Raw genomic sequence first — 16,896 nt, 5'->3', positions numbered from 1 at the left:
TCCCGCCGCAGAGCACAGGCTCTGGACGCGCAGGCTCGGCGGCCATGGCTCACGGGCATAGCCGCTCCGTGGCATGTGGGATCTTCCCGGACCGGGTCACGAACCCGCGTCCCCTACATCGGCAGGCGGACTCTCAACCACTGCGCCACCAGGGTAGCCCTCACCATAGTTTTAACCATTGTCCAGTCAACATAGTACTTTGAAAAATTCACTTGAGGAAGCCACATGTTGAAGAGGGCACTCAGGGTACAGCCACTTCATGGCCCACCCCCTGGCCATGCCTAATGAGGGGCCAGAGGGACACCTGCTAAGGAGAATAGCTATTCCAGGAATGAATTTCTGTATAAACGGAAAACATGATAACTCCCAAATTGTCCTTCCTAAGCAAACTCCACCTTTCCTTGTAAATGGTTTACATAGTGTTTGATTTTCATTGCTTTGCATTGTCTGAGAATCAAGGCATTTGTGTTTTCAGCCCATCAAAAGATTTATGGTAAGGCACATCAGCCACTTCCCCTTCCTCTTTCCCTCCCTCAGAGGTCCCCCTGAACTCTTTTTTTTTTTTCCCTTTTGGGACATCTCAGGGCACGTGGGATCTTAGTTCCAACCACCCACTCCCTGCGGGGGAGCGCTGAGTCTTAACCACTAGACCGCCAGGGAAGTCCCCCCCTCCGCTCCGAACTCTTTAAGGCAATTATCTCGCAACTGCACAAGCTCAGCTCAGTATTGTCCTGTCCTGCACACCCTGCCCTTTTCGTGCTTGTTCAGTTGGTAGCCAATCATTTCAGCTCAACAAATATTTGGGGTGCCAACTATGTACGAAGAGCTGTGCCAGGCACTGTGGAGAGCAAGATAATGGAACAAGAATCTTCAAAAGTAAATCACTTCTGTCCCTTTCCTCTAGCTTTCAGGCCTGAGCTGAGCTGTCAGCCACTATCCCCAGATACAAGGGCTTTGTCGTTGGAGCTCAGGGTCAAAACCAGTCAGGGGCTGGTGCCGTTTATTGTGTTCTTGATCACAGCCTTTATTGCAAACTTTAATTTAGTACAAACTTAGGTGTAAAACACCCTGAATTCAGAATTAGATATTCCAAACGCTCCCCAGCTATTCTGACCTCATGTTTTAAATATTCTTTCTTAGATCAAATATACTCTCTCCGCTCTCCTTTCCCATCTAGCAGCCTCCTCGGGCACATGACTTAAATCTATATAAACCATTACTTTCACTAGACAATTGGCTTTCTGTGGAACTAAGTGAAAAAGATATTGAGACACCCCCAAGATCGTAACCAGCCCATTGTGGTTTCCTCTTTTTTTTTTTTTTTTTTTTTTTTTGCGGTACACGGGCCTCTCATTGTTGTGGCCTCTCCCATTGCGGAGCACAGGCTCTGGACGCACAGGCTCAGCGGCCATGGCTCACGGGCCCAGCCGCTCCGCGGCATGTGGGATCTTCCCGGCACGAACCCGTGTACCCTGCATCGGCAGGCGGACTCTCAACCACTGCGCCACCAGGGAAGCCCTGTGGTTTCCTCTTTTATAGCAAGTTAGAGGGTTTGATGATCACTGTAACTATTCCTCATTATTATCAAATACTGACACTGGTTTCAGCCTTTAGACCATTTTTTTCCTCCAAGTTGCAAACAAAGGCGTGCAGACGTTCTGCATTCATTACAAAGAGCCTTGCATTTTCCTCCATTAATTTCATCCTTAGTGCTGTGCGGAAGCCCCTCACAAAGAGTAAGCGCACAGAGCCCGCACCTGCCGCTGGAGAGCGCAGAGGTTCGTTGGGGAGGTTTGATCCGAGCTACGAACTCCCCCTACTCCATCGCAGTAGCGCCATCTGCAGCGTGCGGCTGGACCGCCTCCAAGTAACTCACTGCCTGCTTTAGAACTTTTATGGGCCTGCTTTTTGAAAGCGTACTCATTCCATATGCAAAGGCTTGGATACATATGCACACCAACAGCCTGTATGCATGCAAAATGTGCAGATGGGCAAAGGAAAATGAAGCCAGGGGTTTGGCGCGAAGACAAATTATTAACCCTGGGAATTCCTAAAAGCCACATAGGAGCCCTGTGGAAAACAGGGCTCTCGTAGAGAACTGGTAATTGGAACTTATTTTAGATTTCAGAAACTGTAGTTTAGTAAAAAGCATAAGAAAAACAGACTTTAGAACTTTATTTTTTTTTTGTTTGGCATTGCCCTCTTTGAAAACAAACACCTGAAAGGTCACAAAATTTCAATCAGCTGCAAGATGACCAAATTTGATCTTTTCTCCACAGCTATCACCACACATGAATCACGCCTCCTTAGTGCATATGGTGCAAGAGAACTGGAGGACAGGCTTCCTTAAATGAACTAACAGCTGCATGTTCTTTTTAGGAAGGGAAGGTAGGTTGAATTTGGGGTGCCATACAATAACTTATAATACATTTTCAGATATTTAATATGCCCATCGTATTTATAAATACATAATAGATTTTGCAAAGGTATACCAAGCCTTTTTAGTAAGATTGTTTATTTCAGAATAGTTTAGAGGATTAAAATGCTTAGATTTTCAGACCATACTTAGGTCTAAGAGCTTCAGAATTAGTCAGCATCTCTTTTTTTCTTCCCTTTTTTTCTTTAATGAAATATAATTGACATATAACACTATATTAATTCTAGGTGTACAACATAATGATTTATGTATATATTGGGAAATGATGACCACAATAAGTTTAGTTAACATCCATCACCCCACATAACGATTTTTTTCTTGTGATAAGAAATTTTAAGATCTACTCTCTCAGCAACTTTCAAATATACAATATTCTTAACCATTAGAGTCAGCATTTCTAAATGAAGATACATGCAATTTATTCTATTCTTTCCAAAAGAATTCACTTGGAATCAATTCAGTAGACCTACTTATCAGTGAGGTGCTAGACTGAAGCCGGGAGGGGCCCCACCTGCTCCACAGCCCTTCTTCGGCTGGACCCCTCAAGCCATCTATGAATAGTCAAGCAATCCTTATACAGACTGTTGAGAGCCCTACACATACTTGTGCATTTTTCTGTGTCTATTACAATGGTCCATTTTCTTCTCTAGACTCTAAGATGCTGGTGGGTAAAGACTGTGTTGCTGAGTCCCTAGCACCTTCCTGTCCTCAGTGGAAGTCAGGCATTAAGCAGTTCCTATAGGTTTTGCTGAGTGTTATGCTAGGGCAAGGATCACGTGCTCTCAAAGCACATAGCAGGGAGCCAAACCTAGTCTAGGCATCAGAGAAGCCCTCCTAGAGGAGTAGCATTTTAAAAGACAGCTGAATTAAAATGACTTAGGAGGTAGCACAAACTGGAATTGAACGACTGCATGAGAGGTTTCCAAGAGCAAGGGCAATGCCCACATTACTGGGGCAACTGGATGTAAATAGACGTAGGAAACAATAAGAAAGAACATGTTTGGGAGTACAGGGTGAGATGATGCGTTCAGTCTTGGCATTTAATTGGAGGGTGCTCCTGAGAGCTCTAGGTGGAGCTGTGCAGGAGGCAGCAGGAGGTAGGATAGGGGTGTCCAGAAAGCTGGGTAGGCTCTTTGGGAGTCCTCGACATTGGGTGGCAATAAAAGCCAAGAGAGTGGATGAGACGGCCCAAAAAGAGCGGGCAGAGAAAGGGATAAGGAGGGAATCTGAGGAGAGGGAGACCAGGAAATTGGAAGGCAAGGGGGATAAGGAGAAAGATAGGAGAGGGCAGAGTGGGAACCAGGGGACAGGAATGCTTCAAGAAGGAAGGGATGGCCAACAGGTCAAGGCTGCTGGGTCAGAGTGTGGGATTTAGCAATGAGAAGCCCTTCAGTGACCTTGATGCCTTGGCAGGTGAAGGGGGCGTGCAGGGTCACACTGGTAGAGGCATGAATGAGGGGTCGGGGAAAGGAGTAGCAAGTCGAGTTTGACAGTGAATGAGCACAGCTGGGGGTAGCTGGACGGTTAGGTAGGTTGGATCAGTGTTTCTTAATCCTGGCTGCACACTGGAATCACCTGGGGAGCTTGCAAAATAAATTCTGACACCTGGGTCCCACCCCTGTCAATTCTGACTTAATTGTTCTGAGGTGCAGCCTGGGCATGGTAAAGTTTTTAAAGCTTCCCAGGTGATTCTAATGAGTAGCTAGCGCTGAGAACAATTGGGATAGGAAAATAATTTCTTTTAAAGATGAGAGTAAATTCAGCATGTGAAACGCTGAAGGATGGAGCCATAGAGAAGGGCAGCTGAAGATATGGAAGCAGAGGTGATGGTGATTGATGTGGGAGATCCTGGGAGGGAGGTGAGGATGGAGTCAGCAAAGTAGAGGCCAGTGACTTAGAAACAAAGCAATTCCTTTATTACGGCAGGAGAAAGGGAGAGAAAGAAATGTGGACGGGGTCAGGATTGAGGTTCTGTTGGCAGGATGGAAACCTTCTAATGAGGCCCGTGCTCTTTGTGAATCAGTAAGAGGAAAAAGGGGGTGGGTGGGTGACGAGATCAGCATTTGGAGCATGGAGAGGACTCGCAAGGTTGAGTGCCTGCTTTAGGGTAGCGACCCTGACTTGTACCGTCAGCGGTACATGAAGCGGATGGTTTTCAGCAGAACATTAAGAAATGTGGAAACAGTACTTCCCTAAGCATGAGGTTTACGTTCTTCAAATCCCACTGTTGGGAGGATTCAGAGAGAAACAGCTAAGACCAATGACATCCCTTGTGAATTGTTACATTCTCTGAATCCGAAACAAAGAACAAACAAAACTTATATTGATATAAAACATAATAATAAAGAGAAAATCCACAGCATTTCTACATATTTCAAATGAATAAGAATTAAATCCTCTGCATGTTTACCACTGTTTGCTGCTTAAGAACATTCGCGTCTCCCTCCCCTACATGCGCAGTGAGTTGTTCACAAGTCTGTCGCACAAACCTCCCCACTTCCCACATTCGGTCTAATCCAATACTCGCTGGCTTCTGGTTTTATGACTGAGTGACTCAGTATTTGTGGACATGCAATCTGAACATTTTGAAATTGTGAAAAAAAAGTAAGTTTTCGTGAATCCGTGAATACCTGATTTTTCCATGAGGCGACTCCAGGTTGGTGAGTAGGATAACCAAGTGTCCAGTTTTGCAAGGAACTGAAGGGTTTCCCGGGATGCAAGACTGTCAGCAGAAAACCTAGAGTGTCCCGGGCAAACCTGGAGGGTTGGTCACTCGACGCTCTCCCCCCTACAACCATCCCTCCCTCGCTCATTGGTGACACGTGCCTGAGAGACCAGCAGAGAAAATGTCTGCAAGCCAGTTTCCAGGCCAGAAGCCCATGTGGTGAAAAGGAACTAAGAATTACTTGGAGACCACGAACTCCTCTCTTCCCTTCCTTCTGCTCCATCTGGCTTCTCAGAGTGGGGTAGCAGAGCACCCACGCATGGTTAACTCCTAAAACCCCTGTCCGTTTTCCTTTGCCACCCCTGTTGCTTTGATGAGGCCGTTCTGGCCTATCTTGGTCCCGAGACCATTTTCTGTCTTGTGGCTAGTGTCGTAAGAAGGCCTCCTCCCTCTTCCCAAACCACAGTTCTTTTCTCCTTTCATCCTCAGAAAAGATAAACTAAGCCAAACACATCCCTTAATTATCAGACCAGAGCACTTCTTGATTAAAGAATTTTAAACATCTCAATACAAAAAAGGTGCCTTACTCTTTAGAAAGGGAGGATACTGCCTGACCTCTTCTGCCCTTTGACAACAGAAGCCAGGTCTTTATCAAAAAGAAACTGCTTTCTTCTTCATTCCAGGATGTGCTTTGCTTAGAGCCCATTTTAAAATCATCCACAGATGAAAAGTCACATTCTTGAAGGAGAACAGAAAAGCAGTTTGTATAATAGAGTGAAGAAAGGAGGTTTTCCTCTATTAAATCCTTAATCCATGTGTGTTGATTTGATGAATAAATGAAGACAAAGCAGATTTCTTTAATCATGGAAGCGTTACTCCTTGCCTTCACTATGACTTAGCGAGTATGCATTTTACAACACGAGGTGTAGAGCTCTGGATCCAGGCTACGGAGCACAAGGGCAAGTAAAGCAAGGCGCTTGCAATAATAATAAGCTGGGATCAGTTAGGAGAATGTGGTAAGGTGAGGAAAGAAAATTAGAGCCGAGAAGACCAGAACTTACCTCAGAATACCTCTGCCACAGCCACATGGCGTGTCAATCCCATCATAAAATAGAAAAGTATCAAACATTTGGGTGGAGGATCAGAGAGGAAAAGAGTAGAGTGAATGAACTTTACAGACCCTGTACGAAACGTGGTGAGTGCCTCTAAGGAGGATATGGTGGTTCATATTTTGGTCGCTTTTTAAAGTTTCTTCCCAGGTTTCGTGTGGCCCAGCATCTGTACAGAGTCACACTCAAAAGAAACATGACTGTCTGGCAGCCTTAAAGATGAACTCATATCTCTGCTGTGGGTGTTTTTTTAAAGAACCAGACCAAATACATGGCACCTTGCAGAAAGCATCCCAGAAATTCTCCCTGGCCATAGTTCTTTTCTCCAAAAATCTGTATTCATGGCAGCCCCTAAAAATAAAATTACTGCTACTCACCCTGGTCCATGAAGTGGTCCTTCTCCACTTCCATGCTCCTTTCGCAGTTGCAGTTGGCTGTCAGGACTCCCGCCCCTAACTGCCAGCCCTGCCAGGCTGCTCCAGGTTGCTGGAGAATTCTCTGTTCCTCCCCCACCCTGTTCCCTCTCGCTTCGCACAGAGCAGAGTTTGTAGAGTCCTCTGGGAAGTGGAGCCCCTCCCTCTGACTGTTTTGTGAAAAAAACTCTTGTGTGGCCTATTTCTGGCACATAAGCTTCTCCAGTTTGTTCTACCCGCGTTCCTGGGTGGAGATCATTCTCTCTGGGACGGCTTGAGGGGCTGGAAGCAGGTGGGCTCAGCTCAGAGTAGAAGTGAAGTGGAGGTCAGGGGTAAAGCAGGGCTTGTTTTTCTGTGGGTCAGTCCACTAGGAACAGCTGTGTAAGTTAAAATGTGAAACTCCCAATGCGTCTATGTTAAGATTTGATCTTGTGAAATGGCAACGTAAACAAACCTTGGTTTTTTCCCCATGAGGTCAGAGTTACAGCCCTCACGGTCAGCTTAGTTCTTCTCGGCATCCCATCATCCCCATTCTGATTGTCTTGGGCCACATAGAATGCCCTCGTTTCCCTTCTCCGTCAAACTTGATATAGCCGACCCTAGGCCAGTCTGTGCGACTGTACTCATAAGGGTGTTCACATAGTTTAGCCCTGTGTCTCCACTTCTAGGACTCTATGCCAAAGAAATAATCAGAGATGCAGACACATATTTATACCAAATATAGGTTTACTTATAATAGTGAAAAAGTAGGTATGACCTAAGTGTCCCCAAACCAAGAAATGGCTAAAATTTTTTGATAATTTATATGATGAAATATCATATACTATCAGAATTCTGATATCAAAGAATATTTAATAACATGTTTCTAATTCAGTGTTAACTAAAATTCAGGAATGAAAATTCTATTTGAAGTATGCCATCAATTGTGTATATGTGTACATATATGTTTGTATGTGCATGTGTATAAACACACAACACACACATAATCTGGTTGCCCCCTGGGTAGTAGAAATATACGTATTTATTTAGCCTTCTGCATTTTATCATGAACATATGTTTATTTTACAGTCATAGGTGAAGAAATGTTGTTGTAAAGTAAATGTAAAAAGAAAGTATTTCTTAGCAGAGTAACTGATGAAAAAAGAACTGGAACAAGCTAAACGGTTAACAACATGCGCATGGTTAAATACATGGAAGTGCATCCATGTGTCCCGTCGCCACTGAGGGCCTCACCTCCTCCTGAATGGGTGGAGGGCACCTGGCCGGTCAGGCCCCGACTCACCCCCAGCCTGCTCCTCTCTGTCCTCTCCGGATCCTGCTGCCTGTGATGATGTGACCATCGACCTCTTACTGGCTTGGACATGACTCTGCTGGCACTTCTTTCTTGTTGAGAGAACCCTACTCCTCCTACCATGCAGTTCAGTAGAACTGGCCCTCCTGCATCCCGCTAAGTGTGGTTCCCAGACACCAGCTTTGCCAATGGATACTCCATCTCTCTGACCCAGTGAGTCATTCAGCTTAGGCAACCACGAGCCCCACTGCTAGTTTTCTTCAGAAGCCATCAGGAAAACTGCTATCTCCTCCTCTGGGATCAAGAGCTATAAAGATATAAGCCAGAGAGTCATATGGATAGCTTTCTTTCAGGAAAATGTCCATATTGGAGAGGATGATACCAACACAGGTGAAGAGAGATGAGAGATGACAAATAAGTTCTAAAGACATTGTCTGAGCCTCTGAATTCAGCAGTGACAGAACTTTTTATTTTCCTCGGTTAATAAACTTCTCCCATTCCTCCCTCCCTTCCTTTTTCCCTTATCCCTATTATTTGTTTGTTTGTTTCTGTTGTTGGTTTTTTCTTAAGCTTGTTTGAGAAAGGGCTCTGTTGCTTGTAACCGAAGGAGTTCTGACTCAAACAGTTCCCTACGCTGGATTTGGCAACTTGGTTTTTGGAAGCAACTGTTCAGCCTTCACATGCCAAGGAAGTCTGGACTCTTTCTAGAGAAACTCTTGACTTAGAGGGCATGGCCCTAGACAATCCTTTTCCCTCTATTTGTGGTCATTTTCGATCCTTGTTGGCTGGAAATTTCTTTCCTCCCTACCAGTAAGAGAGTGAGATCAGACATATATCATTTATTACTTATAGGCACTAAAAATTTCCAGAGCATTTTTAATGACATGGGAAAATACTTGTAATATATGACCTCAATTAGTTAAGTATGTAATAACAGCTAGTTATAGAAAACTAGTAGAAAGAAATTTATCAAAATATTAACAGTGGTTATATCAGAGTGATAAGATTATGGGTGATTTATATATTATATTTTCTAAGTTTATAAATGGACATACAATTATTTTGTCATTAGAAAATAAGTTATTAAAATAAATACATAAACTGTAGTACATTCATCCAAAGGACAATTTTGTAGTCATTGGAAGGAAAGTTTTGAAGATATTTCAGTAACATTGAAAAATGCTCCTAATGGAACAATTGGAAAGGTAGACAAAACTATATATATCACTGATCTCAATTATGTTAATTATAGATGTGCAAATAGATGCATAGGAAATGACTAAAGAAATTGCTTCAAAATATTAATAGAAGTTACCTCTGACCTATGAGATCAGGGTTCATTTTTGGTTTCTTCTTTAATGTGTGTTTGTCTTTTCCAGCTTTCAGAATCAGAATTATTTTATAATCATAATAAAACAGTAAAATGTTACTCTGGTGGAGAATAGGTTTGAGAAGGCAACTCGCCCTCTCTCCTACCCCTTTGATGTAGGATGGCCCACACCTTTCCTCCTTTCTCCAGGTCAGGGGCAGAAGTCCCCTCTGCCTCTGTTTAAGGAAGAAGTGGATTGTGGTCAATTTCTAGTCTGGGTAGAGATAGGCCTTGTAATCTTCCACCAGGGGTGACTGTCTTCTTGAGGCCAAGTTTCCCCCGCTTTATCTTCCAATTTAGCTATACAATACACACACACACACACACACACAAACACACACACACACACGCTTGTATATTTACAAATAATTAAAGCAGAATTTCTCAGGGAGGAGCTAAAGCAGAAAATGTAGCAAAAGAAAGCGGAAGATTTACGTAACATATTTTGAATACAAGCTAAATACTTTACATACATTTTTGTCATTTAATGTTTTCAAAATCCCTCTGAAAAAAGTATTATCATTTCCCCTGATTAATAGATTAGCAAAACAAAGTCTTAGAAAGAGATATGCGATAACTTCACCTTCACACAACCAATAAGTGGTAGAAGTGGGATTTGAACCCAGGCAATCTTATTCTAGGACCTGTGCTGTTAACCAATATGTATACGACACGCTGAGGTAATATACATCATGATTTCTGCATTAACTCTAATGACTTCTTAGCTGAGAATCTGTGAAACCCTTGCAAAAGGTGGTAAGGGAAAAGTTTCAGTTCCCTGTTTTAGTTCCTTCCTTTGTTAATTATCTGATTCTGCACCATCTCTTGACATTCATCTGTATGAGATTCACAACTGATATACAGCAAAATGAAGACCTCTTTGGAACAAGGAATTTAAAAATAATTGTAGAAGAATCTCAACTATCTGTAACTGATTGCAGCTCAGACTTTAAACACACGCAGCTCAGTAGTCGTGCATGTAGTTTTAGATATTTCTGCTCCTGCCAGCTAATGCATAGATCTGTGTAGGAAAAGACGAGGAAGGATATTCTCTGATGTGCTTACTGTAAAGCTCTGGGCACATTTGCTGGTTTCCCTTCACTTTGTTCTGTGTTGCTGGGGTATGAAGCAGTTTAAAAAGCTCCTCAGTTTTTGTTGATTAGGGAGCAACACTGAGTTTAAGACTTATCTGCAAAAGTTATCTCCATTTTGCCAAAATTATTGCCAGCGTGGTTCTACTTTTTGAGGCCTCTGATTAGAACCACTACGATTTTACCCCTTGACTCACTCATAGCTGCTTGAGTGGGCGAACCTACCCAGGAAGCAGGGAGGGTCAGGGTAGTCAGGGCAGCTGACTGGAGACTAGAGAAGAGAAACTTTTGAGAAGATGAGATGTCCAATGGTACTAAATGCTGAAGATAGGTGAGGTGGTTAAAAGCTGAGGGACATTGTTTGGCTTTGGCAATTTAGTAGACTGTTGCTAGGGCAGATATGGAAGAGAGGCAGAAGTGTAATTCAGGTTGCAGTGTGGTTAGGAATGAGTGGGAAGTAAGGGACTGAGTGAGTAGGAGCAGACTCTCTGGCGGTGAAGAGCAGGTGGAGAGTTTAAGCATGTGAAAGAGTTGAGGGAAAGTGTGTGCTTGCCAGAGTGCACGTGTGAGTGTGTGTGTGTGCAGGAGGTGAGAAGGCTGCTGAGCACATTATAAGTAGAGTAGGAAGCAACACGTCAAGACAGAAGAGAAGAGGAAGAAGAATAACTACTGCCACTGAGAGCTTACTCTGCTCCAGATAGGGCTTCATATTGTTTCTTTTAATGCACACGGCAACCTTGAGAGGAAAGTGAGGATTAGAGAAGGTAAGTAATTTGCCCAAGATCACACAGGTATTATTCTGGCAGATTAAACAGACAGATCTTTCGTACTCTAGAGACCTGTAAGCTCTATGCGTGGAAGAGATGGAAAAGCAGAAAGAATATTTAGTACAGAAAGGTCCTAGAGGAGTTGGAATTTTAAAATATGGGTCAGTAAGACCAAGGGACATATTTACCCCAGAAGCAAAGAAAGATGGAATCAGAAAATACTATAAAAGAGATTAGAACTTAATTTCATTTTATTTCTTGGATAAAAATAGCCTACGTAGCTGGTGTAGGTGTCCAGCTAGGTTCCTAGGAGACCACCTATGATTCCATTAGGCTTACAGTGACAGAAACATATCCTTTTTAAAATCCTCTTATCTGTCTGGTTTTTTTTTTTTTTTTTTTTGCGGTACGCGGGCCTCTCACTGTTGTGGCCTCTCCCGTTGCGGAGCACAGGCTCCGGACGCGCAGGCTCAGCGGCCATGGCTCACGGGCCCAGCCGCTCCGCGGCATGTGGGATCTTCCCGGACCGGAGCACGAACCCGTGTGCCCTGCATCGGCAGGCGGACTCTCAACCACTGCGCCACCAGGGAAGCCCCTCGTGTCTGATTTTGATCATCCTCCAAATGATCTCAAGTTGTATACTGTACACTTGCAGGACTCTGCACTCATAAAACTATTCCTTTTACCTGGAATTCCCTTCCTCATCTATTTATGAGTATGGAGATGGACACTACTAGTTAAGTGGCAAACCAAATAACTACTGAGACTGAATGAGTCCCATTCAAGAATTTCGTCTTATGATTTTTATCTACGAGGTTGTTGTTAGATTACATTGGCAGGGGTGTGTGAAATGGAAGAATTTTTATGTAAAGACTCCTAAAAAATGAGCAACAAATTACAACTGAGCTTTTCTATCCACTAAGCCATTCCAATTGAAATTCATGACCTACTTTATCTTATATTCTGTTGCCATAGTGCTTAGGTTAAATGTGTAACTAAAGAAAACTGATTTCCAGTGCAAATCTTCATTTTTATTGTGCCCTGCAGTGCTGCATGGATGATGCATGTGTGATAAGTCTCACATTTAGAAGATTCCAGGGGGAGGTTTGAGAGTTAAAGTATTATGGCCTCTATCAGTGGATATTAAGATAACATATTTTCTGGATATCTGTATCATTTTCTTAAAGAAGTGAGTGACTTTATAAATTCCCTTAGGCACAAAAGAAACAGGATTTTCTGTCTGCTTCAGAAATAGTCTCTGACTTACACAGGCTAATCAGCATTTCCTAAAAAAGGAAAATATTTATCTTGGAAAATATAAGCTTCAAGCTCTAAGACATATTCTTGTCCCTCAAGTATTTTAATGTCTCAATTGGTTTCAAAATCAATTCCGCAGTGAAGTGCGAATTTAGAATTCTCAAGACCTTATCTTTATATTAAAAAGACCAAAACAAAAGAGCTGGAAAACATGTCAATGTCAAGGTGTGTGTTTGGTGGGTGGGAGAAGGGGCCTGAACAAGTCTAAGGGCCAACATTGCCCAGCGTTCTCTACAAAAGGGCACCTTTCTTTCTAAATGGTAAGGCTTTTTTCATTACACCTGTGACATTGTAACTTTAATGAGAAATGTATATTTGGTCTTTGTCCATTGTTCCTGCAGGCAGCTCCTAAAACCCACGGGATTTCCTAAAGTGTTGAGAGTAATAAGGGTGTCCTTTGTTATGTTAATGAGATTACTTTTGGAAAGCCCCTGGGTAATGTAAGGATGGGGGCTGGTTGCCAGGGGAACCAAGCCTGATTAGAGGGTTGGACCTTTCATTCCCACCCCCCTGACCTTTGGGGAGGGAAGAGGGGCTAAGAGTTGAATCAATCACCAGTGGCCAATGATTTAATCAACTATGCATGTACAATGGAGCCTCCTTAAAAACCCAAAAGGAAGGTTGGAAAAGCTTCCAGGTTGGTGAACCAGAATGCTTTCCCGTGCTGGGTCCCAGAGTCTATTGGGATAGAAGCTCCTGTGTGCTAGACTTCGATCCCTGTGTCTCTTTATCTGGCTGGTCAATTCTTACCCTCTAATATCTTTTGCAAAAAAAAACAAAAGATAAACTAGGGAGTAAGCTGATTTCCTGAGTTCTGTGAGCTGCTCTAGCAAATTAATTCAACCCTAGGAGGGGGTCGCGGGAACCTCCAATTTATAGCCAGTCAGTCAGAAGTGCGGGTGACAACCTGGACTTGCAATTGGTGTCTGACTTGGGGGGCAGTTTTGAGGGACTGAGCCCTTAACCTGTGGAATCTGACAGGTCAGGTATATAGTGCCAGAATTAAGTTCAATTTGTGGGACACCTGGTCAGTTTCAGGGAATTGAGTTAATTGCTTAGAGGTATGGGAAAAAAATATAACACCTTAATTTTTTTCTTTTCTGTGTACAGTTAAGTCTCCATAAATCGGGGAGTTTATGGTGCAGATTCAACCCCAAACATGTTGTATTTGGCCTACATCACATTGGTTGTTGATTCTATCTTAGTTTGACGGCCTTTGGCAAAGTGAGCTTTTCAGTTATATCGATCCCGCCACTGTCTTTTTTTCTTTTTTAAAAACATTTTTATTGGAGTATGATTGCTTTACAAGATCCCTTATGTCTTATGTTCTATACCTGGCACAATTCACTCACTGGGGTTATAAAAGGAAAAAACCTATTTCCTTCCACACTACTCCCAACATTTCTGACACCGAAGGTGTGTGTTTCTCCACCCTAAGCTAGCCTCTAATTTTTGGTGGACACCGACTGGGTGTCCTACAGTTTAACTCAATTCTGACACGAACTACCCGGAGTCAGTGCAAACCTCGTAGGTTAAGGGCTTAGTCCCACAAGACTGCCCCCCACTTCAGATGCCAATCTCACGTCCCAGGTTGTTGCTTGTGCTTCTGACTAAATGACTGTACATCGAGGGTTCCCACAATTCCCTCCTCAGGCTTGATAATTTGTGAGAATGGATCAGAGAACTCAGGAAAGTGCTTTACTTATGATTACTGGCTTATGACAAAGTTTACAACTCAGGAACAGCCAAATGGAAGAGATGCATGGGGGCACATCAAGTGGGAAGGTGCCCTGTGCTCTCCGGGCGCCCCGCCCTCCCAGCACCAGCCCAGAGGCTCTCTGAACCCCATTGTTTAAGGGTTTTATGGAGGCTCATTAAGCAGGTATGACTGATTAAATCATTGGCCACTGGTGATTAAGTCATCTCCAGGCCCTTATCTTCTTCCGCTCCCCAGGGTAGTGGCGGGTGGAATGGGGCTGAAAGTTCCAACCCTCACAGGGTTGGTTCCTCTGGCAATCAGCCCCCATTCTCCCAGGGCCAGCTCGTTAGCACAAACTCAGAGATGGCTGAAAGGGGTTTATGAAGAAAAACCAGAGATGCTTTTCTCACCCCCATTACTCAGGTAATTCCAAGGATTTTAGGAGTTCTGTTAGGAAGCGGGGCAGAGACCAAATATGTAATTCTTATTATGTCACAGGGTACTTGCTTGAATCTTGTATGCATTTGATCTTGTTACTTTTGCCTTAAACATATTGGGGGAGGGGTGATATATAAATTGATAAATTACATTGAGCAAAATCATTCATCTATGTTTTCGTTTCTTTATATTATTTATCTGTTTATATTATTTTTATATCTGTTTATATTATTTTTACTGTACTTCACATCTGTTTTGTCTTCATTTTTGGAGCATTTTTGCTTTATTGCAGGTGATGGGGGTCTCTTTCGGGCTTACAGAGGGAAATGAGGAAGCCTCAAGCATTTCTCCAATCACCCTTTCTCTAATATATGGCTGCTGGTGAGTTATGGTTTGTGCTTTCCACCTCTTCTCAGTCTGTCCTGTTTCTGTACACCTCTATTAATTGTGTCGCTTTCCGGGGGATTTTATGTTCAACCCCACTGAGACAGAGAATCCACTATGGAGATCCCAGCTTGCTCACTGAGGTTTCCTGATGGATAAGATGCAGAATCCTATCTGTCCAAGGATGTGCTGGCCAGAGCTGCTGTGTGTGACATGACTCTGCAAGGCAACTGATACACAAGAAACTACCCTTGGCTGCTTGTCCAAAATAGAACTTTTGGGGGCAAGCACTTAGACTCTGAGACGTCACTGGTACAGAGGAGACCAGAACTCAATTGCAGGTAAGAGCATACATCCTGGAGTCATATTGCCTGTGGTTCATAGCTTGACTCTACCACTTACTAGTTGTGGGACCTTAGGTGAGTTACTGTACTAACCTGTGCCTCAGTTTCTTCATCTGACAAATGGGGATAATAATAACACACATCTCATAGTGCTCCTGTAAGGATTAAATTAAATGATGTATGTGAAGGGTCTAGCATAGAGCTGGACATAAACAGAAAGACTCAATAAATGTTGGTTATCATAATCATAATTATCATGGCTGTTATTTGGATACTTCCAAAGGTCTAGCACAGTGCCTTTCACATAGTAGCTTTTAAAAAATACTTGCTGAATGAATTCATGAAGCAATGAATTAATCACAGAGCAGTGCCTGAAATATGTAGTTTGGCTGAGTAAATTGTCTCCCAGGTGGAACTTTAAAATATTGGACCTAGAGACTAATATAAGTATTTCATATCTTCTTTCAAAAATTATTTCCATAATGAGAGTTGCATAGCAAATTGGCTTTTTAACAGAGAGCTTCCCCACCCCACAGTCCCTAGAGTAGTACTAGATGATCCATTTGTTAATCTTCATGATGTCCCAGTGTAAAGCTAGCAGTAGTTTTCTTTATTGGCTAGGCAACTTGCAGTGTCTGCCACAGAAAGATATATTAATTTTTAACTTGCCAGATTTTCTTCCACAAAGCCAACAGCAGTGGATGAGAGAAATTTGTGATCCATATCCCTGCCAGCAATAAATATTACTGCTTTAAATTTTTTCTCTTTTTCTTTTTTTTCATTCTGATAATGTGAAGTGATATAATGAAAATGTTAAGCTTGAAATTCACAGATTAGAAGCCGGCTGGTATGGAATCAAGTCCATCTATCTGTCTCCTTCATAGAATTGAACTATATTGAAATAGGAAAAATATATTGCAGATCTTTGTTTGGATAGAATCTATTGCCCACCCTTCTTTTTGTTTTTTAGCAGATTGTTATCTCTGCTTGTCCAAGGTGCCACAGACATATATACCATATATAGATGATCCTTAGACCTTGCTATTCTTCCAAAGGTACTAGATAGCATTTGGTATAAAAAGACACTGCTCCTGGGCTTCCCTGGTGGCGCAGTGGTTAAGAATCCACCTGCCGATGCAGGAGACACGGGTTCGAGCCCTGGTCTGCGAAGATCCCGCATGTCGCGGAACAACTAAGCCCGTGCACCACAACTACTGAGCCTGCGCTCTAGAGCCTGTGAGCCACAACTACTGAAGCCCGTGTGCCTAGAGCCCATGCTCCGCAACAAGAGAAGCCACCACAATGAGAAGGCTGCACACCTCAATGAAGAGTAGCCCCTGCTCGCCACAACTAGAGAAAGCCTGTGCACAGCAATGAAGAACCAACACAGCCAAAAATAAAAAAAACAAAAAAACCAAAAAAAAAACCCCCAAAACACTGCTCCAGTACTTCAGGTGTGCTACTACCTTCATGATTTTCATTGTTAACATAATGAAAAAACCTCTGTCATAAGCATCATTGCTTATCATAGTTCTTATACTTACCCCATAAATTATAAATTCTTACTATTTT

This window comes from Tursiops truncatus, chromosome 4, assembly GCF_011762595.2.
Source record: "Tursiops truncatus isolate mTurTru1 chromosome 4, mTurTru1.mat.Y, whole genome shotgun sequence".
NCBI classification, from domain to species: Eukaryota; Metazoa; Chordata; class Mammalia; order Artiodactyla; family Delphinidae; genus Tursiops; species Tursiops truncatus.
Note: the sequence above shows the minus strand (reverse complement) of the source record.